At 45.1% G+C, this 14705-nt stretch overlaps 1 pseudogene; it reads right to left on the reverse strand.

The window, feature by feature from the left end:
* Positions 1–1767: 1767 nt before the first annotated feature.
* LOC118579185 lies at positions 1768–2036 on the reverse strand (annotated as a pseudogene).
* Between the last annotated feature and the right edge of the window lie 12669 nt (positions 2037–14705).

The raw sequence follows: 14705 nt of genomic DNA on the forward strand, positions 1-14705 counted from the left end.
CCATCCTGCCTCTGCTCCTGAGTGGAATGCTAGGACTAAAAGCATGTGCTACACTTCCAGTATTATGATTATTTAAGCATATTTCTACCCAGTCCGGCACAGTCTTGAACTCATGATGATAATCTTGAACTCCTCCTACTTCGACTCCCCATCCCCCCAAGTGCTGGAATTACAGATATCTATCAACATGTTTTGCTTTGCCTATACTTTTAAAAATAGCTTTAAAAATTTTTATTTTTATTTTTATGTGTGTAGGCCATATGGGTGGGTGCCTACAGAGACCAAAGGAGTACATCCGATCATATGAAGGTGGAGTTACAGGCAGTTGCCCTTGTGACCCACCTGTATGAGTGCTGGGAACCAAACTTGATCCTCTGGAAGAGCAGTAAGCACTCAACCCTTGAGTCATCTGCCTAGTATTATATACTTTAAATAATCTTTTAGATGATTTATAAAAAATAAAGTGTAAATTTTATGTGCCCCATACTATTTGGGAATAATGAAAAGAAAAACAAAAGAAAACAAAAGCAGACCTCTGTATGTTAGGTACACCCTGCTCCCAATATTTTCCATCTGCAATTGGTTGAATCTGTAGGTCCAGAACTTGTGGATACAGAGGGTTGACTATACTAAAATTATGTAGTTCAGCTAGGACAAGTATTCCTTTAAACATTTTTCTTACTGAACTTATTTATTTTGTGAGGTGGGGAATGCCATGACATGTACGTGGAAGATGAAGAGAACTTGGCAGTCAGTTCTTCACTTGCAATATATGGGGCCATGGGATCAAGCTCATGTTACTTGACTTTGAAGCAAGCCCCTTTACCCTGTAAGCTATCCCTCAAACCCAAGTTTCTATAATCTTGGGGGGACTGGGGGATTGCTGCAGGGGAACAGAGTAGGGAGAAGCTTTGCCTGAGGTCTAGGTTGGGCTCCCTGTGTGAGTTTCCTAAGAGTACCCCACGAGCCATGAGCTGAAGGATAAGGGATGAGTATTTGTTTTTTCCCAAGCCAAGCTACATTCAGATTTATTAAAGATACTTACCATAAGCAATCATGGATTTTCAGGCAGGACATGGGCAGACGATCGTTGACAGTATATAAGAGCTTCCCAGCTCCCTTCTTGTATAGACTACCAAAATCAGAAAGCCACTATAAAAACCCGATGAGCCTTCATTCGATGCTTTGAAAAAAGGTGAGAGCTTAGAGTGAGGGCTGATCATTCACACTGAGGATGTTGTTTAACAACTTTTCACAAGCCAACCGCTGCTCTTTTGAGGACACAATGATACCACTGCAAAGTCCAGATTGCCTAATAGACCAGCAAAACCAATTTTGGGGGGCAGGTTCCAACAGGTCTCTGGTTTGAAGGGAGTTAAGTCTATGTTGGTGGTACAGGGGAGGAAGTCACAACAATGAATTTAGAGTTTCCCACACAAGGCATTTTCTGCCATGGTGGCCACATATGTCAACACCAGGATGTCTCCCCTGAGAGCCAAGACAGTCTTTCAAAACCATCAGGGAAAGATGTTTTCCAACATCAACCATCATCAATCCAGCTTGGAAGACATTGTGTTAGTGAAACAGGTTCCTTCCCCTTCTCCCCCTCCCAGCCACCCCCGAAAAACAATGAAGTGCTCTGTGTGCTAACAACATAGCTTTAAAAAAAGTAAAATAAAATTCTGCATTTTTATGAAACTTGATAAAAACTAGTATTTCAAACTGTACAGTCTCCAGAAGTACACAGTTATCAAAAATGCACACATTTCACTTGGCATCTCCAGCACCTTTAGCTTTCTGTGCCTGGTCTATTTTGGCGTCTCCATTTTCTGCAGGATTATTTGCATCCTTCCCAGCATCGGCTTCCCCTTGTTCCCCTGGGACCTTCTCCCCCTTCTTTGCAGGGGCCTTTTTAGACTTGGGCTCTGGCTGTGGAGAGCAGGTTTAGCAGACAACCTTGCAGATCTTCCCTGTGGCTTGTCCTTCACCTTGGCTTTCTCTCCTTTAGCATCCCCTTTGGCCTTTCTTTTGGGCATGGCAGAGGGACAGTGCTGAGCGAGAGGATGCGGTGGTATGAGGGTTTGGTTTGTCCTGGGTTTGGTCTCACTGCTTCTTCCGAGTACTCTTAATAAGATGCAGATCGGTGAATAGGAAGAGGAAATCATATGACAGTGAGACATAATCTAAACCCTGAAAGCAGGAAAAACGTTGTCTAGTTAAAGGAAGAAACGAGAGGAGCAGCATTGCTGCCATTCACATGAACCGTCAACCGTGAACTTTGGCCCAGGGCACGAATGTGGCCATGCATTGTACATCCTAAAAGGGTTTTGTCTAATTACACCATTTAGGGAGATACATAGGCATCCAGAAATTTCTAGTGACATGTGGCTGTCCCCATTAGTGTACCTGGGGCAGCAGCACAGGTGTGGTGTCTCTTACTCTAGCAGTACTCCTGGGAGAGGAGTCTGCTCAGAAGGCAGTGCTGTGTCCACAGCCAGAGGGGTTTGGGTTCAAGTCCTGCTTGGTTACATCCTATTTTGTGACCTGGTACCCACTGACATCCATGAGCCTCAGTTTTTTCTTTTTTAAATTTAGAACATTAGCTTATTTTTTAAAACATAAAATCCAGTGTGGTTGTGGGTGCTTACTAACCACTAAGCAAGGCACACCTATGATTACCATCACCATAGAACTATGTGAAATGAAACGGTGGCTACCTAGTAGTTGTGAAACCCTGTCCTAGGTGGCGGGGGTGTTAACTTCAGTGATCACAGAACTCTCAGCCTGGGGCAAGTGACTCAGTGAGGGACGTGGAAAGGTTAAGTGATGCACACTGGAGCTCGGGCCGGCAAAGGAATAACACTTTAAGGAACATGGAGGTGACTTCTGGGCCACAGGGCCTCTAGAAGAGGCAGGTGGGACTGAGCAAAGAGTAGGTCTGAACGAGACATCAGTCAAGGGTCATGAGCAGGAATCTTCCTTTCAGAATGTACCCTGGGGAAGGTGTCATTGAGGATGAGCCTGGGGGAAGGCACTGAGACACCCCTCCCACCGTCCCATCCCACCTCAACCCCTATGCACCTTTCTCCCCATCTCTTGCTGATCTTGACAGTCAGTACTCAGTAGCTAATATAAAAATTCTGATCACTCACTGGTAAACCGTGAGGAGTTTCAGTCATTTAAGACTGGCCGGATTAAGGTCTATAGTGAGTCAGGAAGGCCAGTGAGTGAGAAACGAAGCATGCATGGAGTGAGTGGTCAGAGGCAGTTAAGAGTTCATAGAACATGATGGAGGAGAGCAATGGAAGAGAACACCATGGGTGATGGGGAGGCCAGGTCCTCCTGCAGCTGGCATATTTAGTTCCTGGGCACGGGTGTCCCTTTCCAGTCAGGCTGCTCATTACTGCCCTTTGACCTTTCTTTCAGAAAGAGGGCCATGTATTTCTGCTACCCTCTGCTCAGTGCCTGTGTATAATTTAGATTCTACATCAAGTCATTGACCCAGCCTTCTCTCCCCTGCAGTGTAACAAACAGGCAATGATATACTTGCTCATTCATTGATCATTGAGACAGCTAACTAACTTCTCAGCTCTTAATCTATTTTTAATGTTTATTAAACACTGACTATACTCCAGGCAATGTGTCTTATATGCATCATCTCATTTTTTCCCCTCACAAACACTTATGATACATGGTCTCATATTTGTTTTGCTGAGAAGGAAGAAGCTTTGGTGAGGTTATGTAGCATGCCTCTCTCACAGAAAGCCGTGTGGCCACAATGCAGACTCAGCCATTGCTTCACACTGATGTTTATGTCTTAAACACGGTGGCATCAATATGCATGGCTACTTAAATACTGACTTGTTTATGTCTGCTAAAGTGGGATCCTAAAGTATGGAGATGAGTGAGTTAGGAAGAGTGGAGTAGGGAGATCAATCTATTGACAGGATTAGGGTTACATCAAGACATTTTTGCCATCCCATATTATTTCTATAAATATACTTTGAACTGTAAAAAGCATCAGCCATGTTTAGGCATTGTTGGGGACTGATGAGGATTTAGAGATAAACAACAGGCAACCAAACCATCAATCATTGCATTCCAGGAGCTTTGCCATCTGATGGAAAAGGGGAGATAGATGAGTAAGGGCATGCTGGCTTTTCTCTGTGATCAACACAAAGGCAAGTGTTCTCAGGGGCTTTGTAGCAGCCTCAAGGAGGCAACAGACCCCCAAAGCAGAGGGTGTTTTCCCGTGGAAGCAGATTTCTAGACCTAACATTGTACTCCAAGCTGTGGCCAACCGTCCAGCCTCAGAGCAAGACTCTGACAGCTTAGAGTCTCAAGCTTGGCACAGAGAATGTTCTGCATGGCTGGCTGATGACATGGCTAAGACATGAGGGGGTGATGGATTGGTGGAAGTTGGGGCTAATAATGTCATTAAGGCCAGGTTATGAAAAAGTCTCCCATAAGTGCCAGATAGTGGTCCACAGCCTGAAAACAATGGAGTACCACCAAATTGCTTTCCATAGAGGTCGGTGTAGCAGCTTTAGAAACCAGCTAAGAACAGAGGACAAAGATCAGAGGGCTGGGCACAGGCCTGCAATCCTACTGCTTGGGAAGGGGAGGCTAAGCCCAGCATGGGCTACATAGCAAATTATAGGCCAACCTATTCTACCTAGTGAGGAGAGACCCTAGCTTCAAAACCAAACCAAACAAAGCAACAGAATGGAGCCTGCAATGGAGAGGCAGGGGAGCAAGTGACTGTAGAGATCCTAGAGTGAGCACGAATCAGGGATGCAGGGCTGTGGACTTGTGTAGAGGGATTCCAACACCTAGTTCCTCTCCATTCCAAACCAGGGGCTGTGTATATAATTGCCTCGTGTTTGAGTTCAGGTTGGAATGTCCATCTTGTGGCTAATGCCTGTTAGTTATAATTAATAGAGACTACAGTTGTAGAGAGCCTATGTGGCAGGTACAGTCCCAGGTTCCTACCCCTGTTGTGGCATTTCCATTGTCTGGGACAGATACTACTGCTTCCATCTTTATAAATGAAGAGTTTGAGGCTCAGAAATGTCAAGAATGGACCCAGAGTCTGTCACAGTGACAAGCCTGGGATTCAGATCTAGCCCAGTATCTGCACTTGCTTAAATAAGTTCCAAATCTTCCTCTTTTCCACCCACACCCTTGCTTTATAACTGTGTTAGTAATCTGGGTCATTTAAGAAATGCAGTTTTATACCCTTCAATTCTCATAATGATGTAAGGTCAAAGGCTGTGCCAGGCACTGGAGCAAAGGCTTTGGAGTTTACAAAATAGTTTTTTCAGTTGGTAAAGAGCTTTCTGGGGAAGTGTTGACTTTGAATGCCTAGTACCCATGTGAAAATCCAAGCATGGTGGTAGATATTAGTAGTCCTAGCACTGGGGAGGTAAAGACAACAGGACCCCTGGAGCCCTCTGGCTGGCCACCCTGCCAGAATCTATGAGCTCCACACCCATTCAGAGAATGTATCTCAAACAATACGGTGGAAATTGATAGAGTAAGATAGCCAATATTGACCTCTGACTTCTACATGTACCCAAACACATATTGCACACACAAGTGTCTGTGTGCATATAAACACACACACACACACACACACACACACACACACACACACACACACACACACACACTTCCTTCTTTGTTACCCTCAGCTAGATTCCAGTGAGGTGGGCAAGAGTCTTTATTCACTCATTGGGGTTGAGAGCACTAGGCTCCACCTGGCCCTACCCTCTTGAACTCATTCTTTGTCATTTGGTTTGGTTTGGTTTGGTTGGAGTCATGGTCTCACTATGCATCCTTGGCTAACCTATATTTGCTGTGTAGATTACACTGACCTTGAATGCCAAGACCTACCTGCTTCTGTCTGTCAAGTGTTGGGTTAAAGGCATGCACCACCCCACCTGACCTTCATCTTCACCTTTTTGTTTGTTTTGTTTTTTTCATGACAGTGTTTCACTGTGTAGCTCTGGCTGTCCTGGAACTCACTCTGTAGACCAGGCCAGCCTTGAACTTGCAGAGATCCGCCTGCCTCTGCCTTCTGAGTTCTGGGATTAAAGGTGTGCACCACTACCCTGGCATCCTTTATCTTTTTAATTGTCTCTTATTGACCCTGCACTCAGGTGGCAAATGGCACTACATGACAGTGGTTAGTAAGTAGACTCAAGGACCACATCACTCGACCTCCTTGTTATTTCTGCTTTGATGCCCAGCCCAACCCATTCAGGAAGTGCCCAGAACCTACTGGGTGTTCAAAGATGCCTGACTCTGCCCTTGGGGAGCTTGTGGTACAAGAAGGAAGGTGAGAAGGTGTGGTGGGCATGGACATATCATCCTGGTTCACTGGGAAGATGACTCATCCAGCTATAGTAGGGTGGGGAGAGGGTGAAGGCTCCACGGAGAAGGTGACTTTTGAGCTGGCTCTAGAGGCAGAGCTGCATTTCTTCCCGAGAGATGCCAGGGACAACACTCATTGTACCACAGTTAAGTCCTGGCTCCACAGCCCTGTCTTAAGAACTTTACAAATATTATTTATCTGCTCCTCCCTATAATAATGCATGAGGTGTCAGCTAGTATTATCCCCAGTTTACAGACGAGGAAGTGAAGGCTTGGAGAGGATTTGTGCCTAAGTGATGTGACTTCAGCTCATTCTCTACACCACTACATAGAACTTGAGCAAAGCCTCAGAGACAGAACGATGCCTGGTTCATTCACTGTGTAAGGTGGATGAAAAGAAGCAGGAAGGCGAGAGTGTGGGAGGTACATGGACCAGGGTGTGATGCGATTCGCATGGTTTTTGTATCCTCGGCATAACTAGATAGTAGCCACATTAGATCAGATCTGTCTTTCACATGGATACTGAGTGACAACACAGCAGAAGCCACAAACGTCAATGTCCACAGGGTTCCAGGCTCAGAAAGCTCGTGAAGGACGCAGATCAGGGGGAAGAAGGGTCTCTCCTTGTCAAAGGTGGCAAGCTCCCTGCCTCCACAGCCTCCCTGATGACCACTGCTCGGTGACAATGAAACCCCTTTTCTGTTGTTGTTCTCTCTAATTTAAACAACTTAATTAAGGTGTAAGCATGTTATTTCCCTCCTTTCTCTCCCTTCCCCTATGTTCGCCCTCCTTCAACCCAAATTCATGGTCTCCTCTTTTTTAATTATTGTTACATACACACACACACACACACACACACACACACACACACACACACACACTCATGAATAAACAGAAATACAAGGTGCTCAGTCTGTTCAGTTTTGCCCGTGTTACAGGTTTCCAGTGCTGCCCAATTGGTAGTGGATAACCAATCGGGGCTTATTCCTGGAAAGACTGAGTCTCCCTCTCACAAATTGCTAATTGCTTGCTCTTCATCCAGAAGTGAAACCCTGTGAGACTTCCCCCATCTACACCAGAATGCCAAACAGGTGTTGGGATTGGTTCACATCTTATTTAGGCAGCCATGTTATCGAGGCTTCCTGGGTGCAGCTTCCGTGATGTAGCTAGAAGGCCCAGGCTCACTTCCTGTTCCTCTTTCTTCCCTCTTATCCAATATTCCTCCGCCTCGGGTGCAGAAGCTATGCTGTAGATGGATCACGGGGATGGGTTCCCCATGATCGGTTGTTGGCGACATCTTCACTAGTTGTTCTGGCTTTCTGCATTGGTCTCCTACCAAAGAAGCTTCTTTGATGAGGGGTGACGATGTTATAAGCTACACTTGACACACCGGGAGGGGGCACAGGATCTGCTTTCTCTAACTTTTGAAAAAGTTTTAGAAATCCCAAATTACAGAAAGTTTCCTGATTTGAAAATATAAGATAGGGCTGGGGCAATAGCTCAATAGTACAGTGTTTGTTTAACAAGTGTGGAGTCCTGTGTTCAGTCTCTAGGACTGCTACCAATTATAATTTGTTGTTGTTGTGGTTTGTTTTTCAAAACAGGGTTTCTCCAAGTATTCTTGGCTGTCCTGGAACTCACTCTGTAGACCAGGATGGCCTTGAATTCACAGAGATTCACCTGTCTCTGCCTCCTGAGTGCTGGGATTAAAGGTGTGCACCAGCACTGCCCGGCCCAATTATAATTCTTAAAAGTAAGAAAATAATTTTAAATGCTTAATTTTTAAGAAACTTTCAGGATGTAACATGGGTTACTAGTTGACCAGCTGTGATAGGGAGTATGGGTTTGGATAAATGGAGCTTGGGGACAAGGAAACCAGTGTTTGAGGCTCACTGTTACTGGTGTAGATAATGAAGGCTGAACCAAGGTCTTGGCAGCCAGGATGCAGAGGGGTAGTCCTGCCTGAGACACATTTTAAATAAATTAACACTTGGTTGATTTAGACATGGAAAGTGTCTAAGTTGACAACACAGGTGAAGCCATCAATTCGTTTCATGTTTGGACATTTACTTATTGAGTATTGATCATATCCAAGTTATTAGTTGCTAAGTAAGATAGAGCAAAGAGTAAGAATCAGAAGCTTGCTGAGAAGGAGCAGAGCCCCCAGTGAGGAGGTCTTCTGGAAGCCAGTAGAGAGGTGTAGGGACATGTAGAGAGAATGTCTGCCTTGTCTTGGGGAGCATGGGGTTAGGAAAAGTCACACTGATAAATGGCAAAGTCCAGGTATGAGAGAAAGAAAGGCCCTGAGGGATTTGGATTCGTGGAGCAGGTTCATCATTTCAGACTGTGCAGCGCTGCCACCTGGTACCCTCTGTGATGCTTTAGTTTTATGACATTTGAAAGTCCAGGAGTCTTGTTTACTCCTTCCCTGTCAGGTTTTCCTCCTGTCTTCATCAACATACTTAGCATCGGTGTGCTTATGGGTGCATCTAGAGGATGCTGCGCAGATGTTGACATGACTGTCATCTGAGGTGCTGTGATACTGTAAGATGACCAGGGCTTTCTTTCCCTTTCTTTTCTTTTTTGAAAGTTTGTTCACAGCAGGGCGGTGGTGGCTCACACCTTTAATCCCAGCACTCGGGAGGCAGAGGCAGGCAGATCTCTGTGAGTTCAAGGACAGCCTGGGCTGCAGAGTGAGTTCCAGGAAAGGTGCCAAAGCTACACAGAGAAATCCTGTCTTGAAAAAAAGAAAAAAAAAGTTTTTTCACAGCAATTGTGATGTGTGATCTGACTAGTGTTATTATTTTGAGGTGGATTAATTATTTTCGAACACAGGTGAAATTTTGCTTTGTTCATTCAGCATACATTTACTTGGCACCTGCCAACCTAGGACACTGTTCTGGGCACCTGGGCTGCATCTAGAGATGCTGAAGAGACTTCTGCCCTCAGGTAGCCTAATTTTCTGCAGCCTCAAGGACCTAGCCTTTTTGAGCTGGCTCTTTGGGAATGTATTCACTCTCTTCCCAGGAAAACATGTTCTTCTGTCCACTCTGAAGCTGGGCTGTGGCTCTCCCCATCACTGGAACTCTCCATTCCATTTTGGCTTGGTTGCCCATAGCATGGCAGCTTCTTAGCAGTGGGTACTGCATTGTCCCGCAGAGAACTGGAAGTGGTGTGTCCAGGTTCAAAATATCACTGTTCCTCTACATACCCTGAAAACAGGGGGTTCTCCTTAGAGAAGGCAGTTTAACTGCTCATACAGCATTGTCATTAGCCACACAGCTAAGTGGAGAACGAGGAACACAGAGGCTGCTACTGGGATCATTTGGGTCGGGGGAGTTCCTCATTCAGAGAAAAAGGGTGCAGGGATCTCTTGGGGTTATAGACCACCCTGTGAGGAGCTGGGAAGTTCTGGTTTGGATGGCACCCAGCCAGCGAAGCTCAAAGCCACCCACTTTGCTGAATGTCTTCCGCCTGTGGTGGTCACCCTGTTATAGCAGATCCTTCATAGTTTCCAATGAACTACAAAAATGGCAGCATTGTGAAGGAAAGAAAACAGTTACAGAAAAAGAAATAAAGAGATAAAAACATTACGAACAGGTTAGTGTGCTACTCCTACTAATTTTGTGGCCTTGATAAGCAGTCTTGTCTCAACTTTACCTTCCCAGTAATGTTTTAAAAAGAATGAAAAAGATGGGCTGGGAGAGGGTTATGAGGATAAGAGCACTTGCTGCCCGCACATGAGGAACTGCATTCAGATCCAGCATGCAGGTACCATGCAGGCTGTGGCTGTGGTGGCCTATGATGCTCGCACGCACCATGTGTGGCAGAGTCGGAGGATTACTGCGCTTGCTGGCTGCCACCCTAGTTTTGGGTTCAGTGAGGGATCCTGTCTCAAAGGAGTAAGGCAGAGTGATAGGCATGCACAAGCCCTTTCACATGCAGACCCGCATACCTCCAGAACCATGTGTCCTACACCACAGTGATCCTCCCCACCCCGCCCACAGTACACACAAAGAAAGAAGAAAAGTGAGAAGTGGTGCTTCACACTGTAATTTCAGCCCTCGATGGGTTGAAGTAGGATTGCTATGAGTTTGAGGCAAGCCTCGGCTACCTGCTGAGTTCCAGCCAGGCCAGCCTGGGCTATGGAGTGGATCCTGTTTCAAAATAACAGTAACAATAGTAACAAAAAACAGTAACAATAGTAGCAGACAGATAAATGAAACAGAGAGGCTGTCATGCAAGGAATGTGTGTCATTGTCCATTATGCAGACATGTTGCTTATGTTGTTGTTTATTATTGTTGCAATTTTATTTATTTTAATTAAATTATAATTCTATTGTTTTCCCCTTTCCTGCCCTTCAAACTCTCAGGTACCTGCTTCCATTCCTTCTCAAGTTCATGACTGTATATATATATATATATAGATACACACTCACACAACCCACTGAGTCCATTCAGTGTTGCTTGTATGTATATGATTTCAGGGCTGCCCTCACCCGGAGCCCACATTAACGTGGACTTGAGTCTATAGAGCTGTTCCTGTGAAGGCCAAAGTCAGTGCAAGAGTTGATGCCCAGTGAGGCACACCCAGCCACACCCCCTGCAGCCCAGCCCCCAGCCAGTCCAGGCTGAGGAATCTGTACAGCTGTCACCTTGCCACCAAATGAGCGTGGACCTTTCATTTTATTGCTTTCAAGCTAAGGCCAGAAATCGCTTGGCAAGGATTGGGTCAGCACAGGCTCGGCTGTTTTACTTTACCCAGGCTGCAGAGGGATGCCTGCTGCAGCAGGATTCCAGGATCTGTACACTGGGCGGGGACAAACTGCCAGCACATGGCTTGCTGCCCTTGTGAGTCTGATGTGGAAGTGATGAGGGCCATAGCCTGAACCACGGGGTTTAGAGAATAAAACAAGGATAAAGTGACGCCATGAGTGCAGAATGTAGGGAAGTAGGTGTGCTCAGACTTTGAGGGCAGGGATGAGAACAGGGGACTGGCAGTCCCCCACTGTGTCCTTAGGGTTTGGCGGTGCTGTTTAGCTTTGTATACCTGGGTGAGAGATCAGGTAACTGTGTGAACTGTCAAACACCATTCATGAGATATAAAGAGAATGGGGAAGCCAGAGAAAGCCAGTTTTCATCCATTTGTCCATACCTGCCATGAGTTTGCAGGATTGGAAAAGGTACCATTGAGTGCCAATACTAGCGGGGGCACTGCAGGTCATGAGGAACACCCCTTTGGAAGAAGCTGAGAACTTAATGCACTGAGAAGTGCTTAAATCAGCTCTCCAAGCTTATACACTCTTAAATGATGAAATCGGCACCATCTGGCAGGCCAATGAATGAGAAACACAATATTTAGATGAGATGTCAGATGTGATGTTGTGTATACGGATGTGCTATGTACAAAGAGTTTCACTCACATACTGTTTATGGTGTCCACCACCCACAGATAGGGAATTGGTTATTTCTGTTTGGAGGCATGACATTGAACTCCTGATCCCCCTGCCTCTACCTGGCAATTGCTGACAGTACAGACATGTACTGCTGTGTTCAGTTTTTATGTGGGGACCACACCTAGGGCCCTGTTCGTGCTAGGTCAACACTCTACTGATTAAACTACACCCCTAGCCCCATCAATGGGAATTATATAAACACTATTTCACAGAATACTATGTAGCTGTTACAAATAATGACCAAGCTTACACTCACTGGAGTGCCAAGGGGCTTTGTTAGAAGGATACTGGAGACTTTTTGTTGTACAAAACAGTTCATGTCAGTGCAACATGTAGATCATCTTGAAAAAGCCCAATGCACATATATAAGAAAGGATGCTTGTAATAATCACCTAAAAGTGAAGTTAATGGGTTATTTTACTGTGTGTGTATGTGAGTGTATTGGTGAAATTATTAAGGCCACTCCACGTAGTTAAAAGGGAAGTTTATTTTGTGGGGTAACTTACAAATGAAGGGGTAGGTTGCAGGGTCTGGCAAAGGTATGGCGCAGTCCGGCGGTGTTCTCTGGAGAACTCTGCTCGGTCTACCTCCGGCGTCCAGGGTCCCAGAACCAAGCGAAGCCTCTCCTCTCCAACCTGGGTCTTCAACATCCTCCCTCAGCCCCGCCTTGTGGGCGTGACCATTACCGAAGCCTCAATGGGGGTTGGAACTTCCAGGCCAAGGCTGGGATGGCTACCCACTACATGTGTGTAATGTTGGAGATTGAATCTGGGACCTTCTTCATTCTGGGTGAGTGCTCTGACACTGAATTAAACCTCTTCTTCAGCACACACACACACACACACACACACACACACACACACACACACTTAAGATTCATTAATTTTTATCTTAAATATATGAACATTTGTCTGCATGTATGTAGTATATGTACTGTGTACATGCAGTGGTCAGGAGAGGGTGTTGAATCCCCTGGAACTGGAGGTATAGATGGTTGTGAGCTACCTTATGGGTTCTGGGAACTGAACCATGATCCTCTGTGATAGCAGCAAGTGCTCTTAACCACGGGGCCAGCCCTCTGGCTTATTTTAACTCTTTTTTATACATTTAAATGATTAGTTATTGGAATTTTGTTCAAAGATTGCATGGCATTTTATTTGCTTTTATTAAGATATTAAAAAAATGTTGTTTTGACTAGAACTACCAGGTGGTCCTTCTCTTGAGCATGTATCCAAAGGACTGCATACCCTCCCACAGAGACACTCGCTACCCATGTGCACAGTTCACAATTGCTAGGAAATGGAATCAACCTAGATTTCCATCAGCTGATGAATGGATAATGACAACGTGGTACTACACACAATGGGCTTTTACTCAACACTAAAGAATGATGAAATTTGCAGGATACTGGATAGAACCGAAAGTATTATACCAAGTGAAGCAATCCATGCTCAGAGACCAGTGCCAGAGGTTTTCTCTCATTTGTGGATATTAGCTTTGCATTTTTATATTTGTGTGTTTAATTTGATATGTAGATCTCAGGATGCTAGAAAGGGTGCGTGAGGGGGCAGGAGAAGTGGACTTTAGGGGCGAGGGCACAGTAGAACACACATGATATGACACTGGAGGGGGAGGATAATGGGAGTCAAAGGTTTAAGCAGGAGTGGGTCAAGGTTACAGGGGAGAGGAGGGGTTGGGAGTGGGTTAACCAAAACTAAGGATGCGTAAAAAACTTTTACAGAAAACCACTACTTTGTAAACTAGTTAAAATATATATATAATTTAAATTTTTTGAAGGATCTTCAACAAAAGTACCCTGTATGGCTCCCCCAGAAGATATGGGTCAAAATGAATGCCAGGTGTGGGGTTTCTCCTTAGGAGTTATTGATTATGGAGGCCCCAGCAATCCTCAGCACAGCACAGCACAGCACAGGCTTGTCATTGTGCTTGGTTGCCTATTAGACCTAGTTGGCAAGACCCTGTGGCTAAACTTTATGTAGAAAGCCATAGAGAAATCAAGGTGGAACTGACCTAAAAACTTCCTCCCTGGTGACTGTTTCTCACAGTGCTGGCATAGAACCTACTACTGTTGTCTTGCTAAATGGACATGTTACCAAATGATTTCCTACATATTTATGTTTTGCACATAGATCAGTACTACCCTCTATCTCTACCCTACATTTCTCTGCAGTGGTCAGCAGTTAGGGCAGAGAGAGACTCAAAGTGCTGAGAATGAGTGTCCACTGAGAGCTCAGTCCTAAACCGGACATCTGTATCAACTCCTCCTGCCCTAAGGCTTAGGGAGCCTCATGGAAGAGAGAGCAGAAAGAATGTAAGAGCCTGGGAATGGGAATGGGGAGAGTACTGTGAGAGTCTCTCGTCTGGGCATGACATGGCCACTGTACTCACAAACTCATCATAGCTGTGGTCACTCATACAAGATAAAGTCAACAAAACTAGTCAACATTCCAACAGGCAAAACTAGTTGGATTCAGTGGGTCATTAACCACCAGAAAAAGGGAGAGGACATGAATCCGGCAGGGGGACATGTTGGGGATTCTTGTGGGGAGTGTGTATGATTACAACACATTGTTCATGTGTGTGAAATTATTAAAAATAAATTTAAAATATTCAATTTTTAACAAGTTATTTTATGGTAAGAATATTTAAAATATGCTTGCTTAGTAATTTTCTAGCAAACCATACTCTGTTATTAATCCAATATGGTGGTTTGAACAAGAAATGTCCTCCATAAGCTCAGATATTTGAACACTTGGTTCCCAGGTGGTGACACTGTTTAGGGAGGTGGTATAGCCTTGCTGGGGGAAGTCCATCACCGGAGGTGGGCTATTGTTCATAGTCTTCCCCACTTCC

This window comes from Onychomys torridus, chromosome 3, assembly GCF_903995425.1.
Source record: "Onychomys torridus chromosome 3, mOncTor1.1, whole genome shotgun sequence".
Classification (NCBI taxonomy): Eukaryota; Metazoa; Chordata; class Mammalia; order Rodentia; family Cricetidae; genus Onychomys; species Onychomys torridus.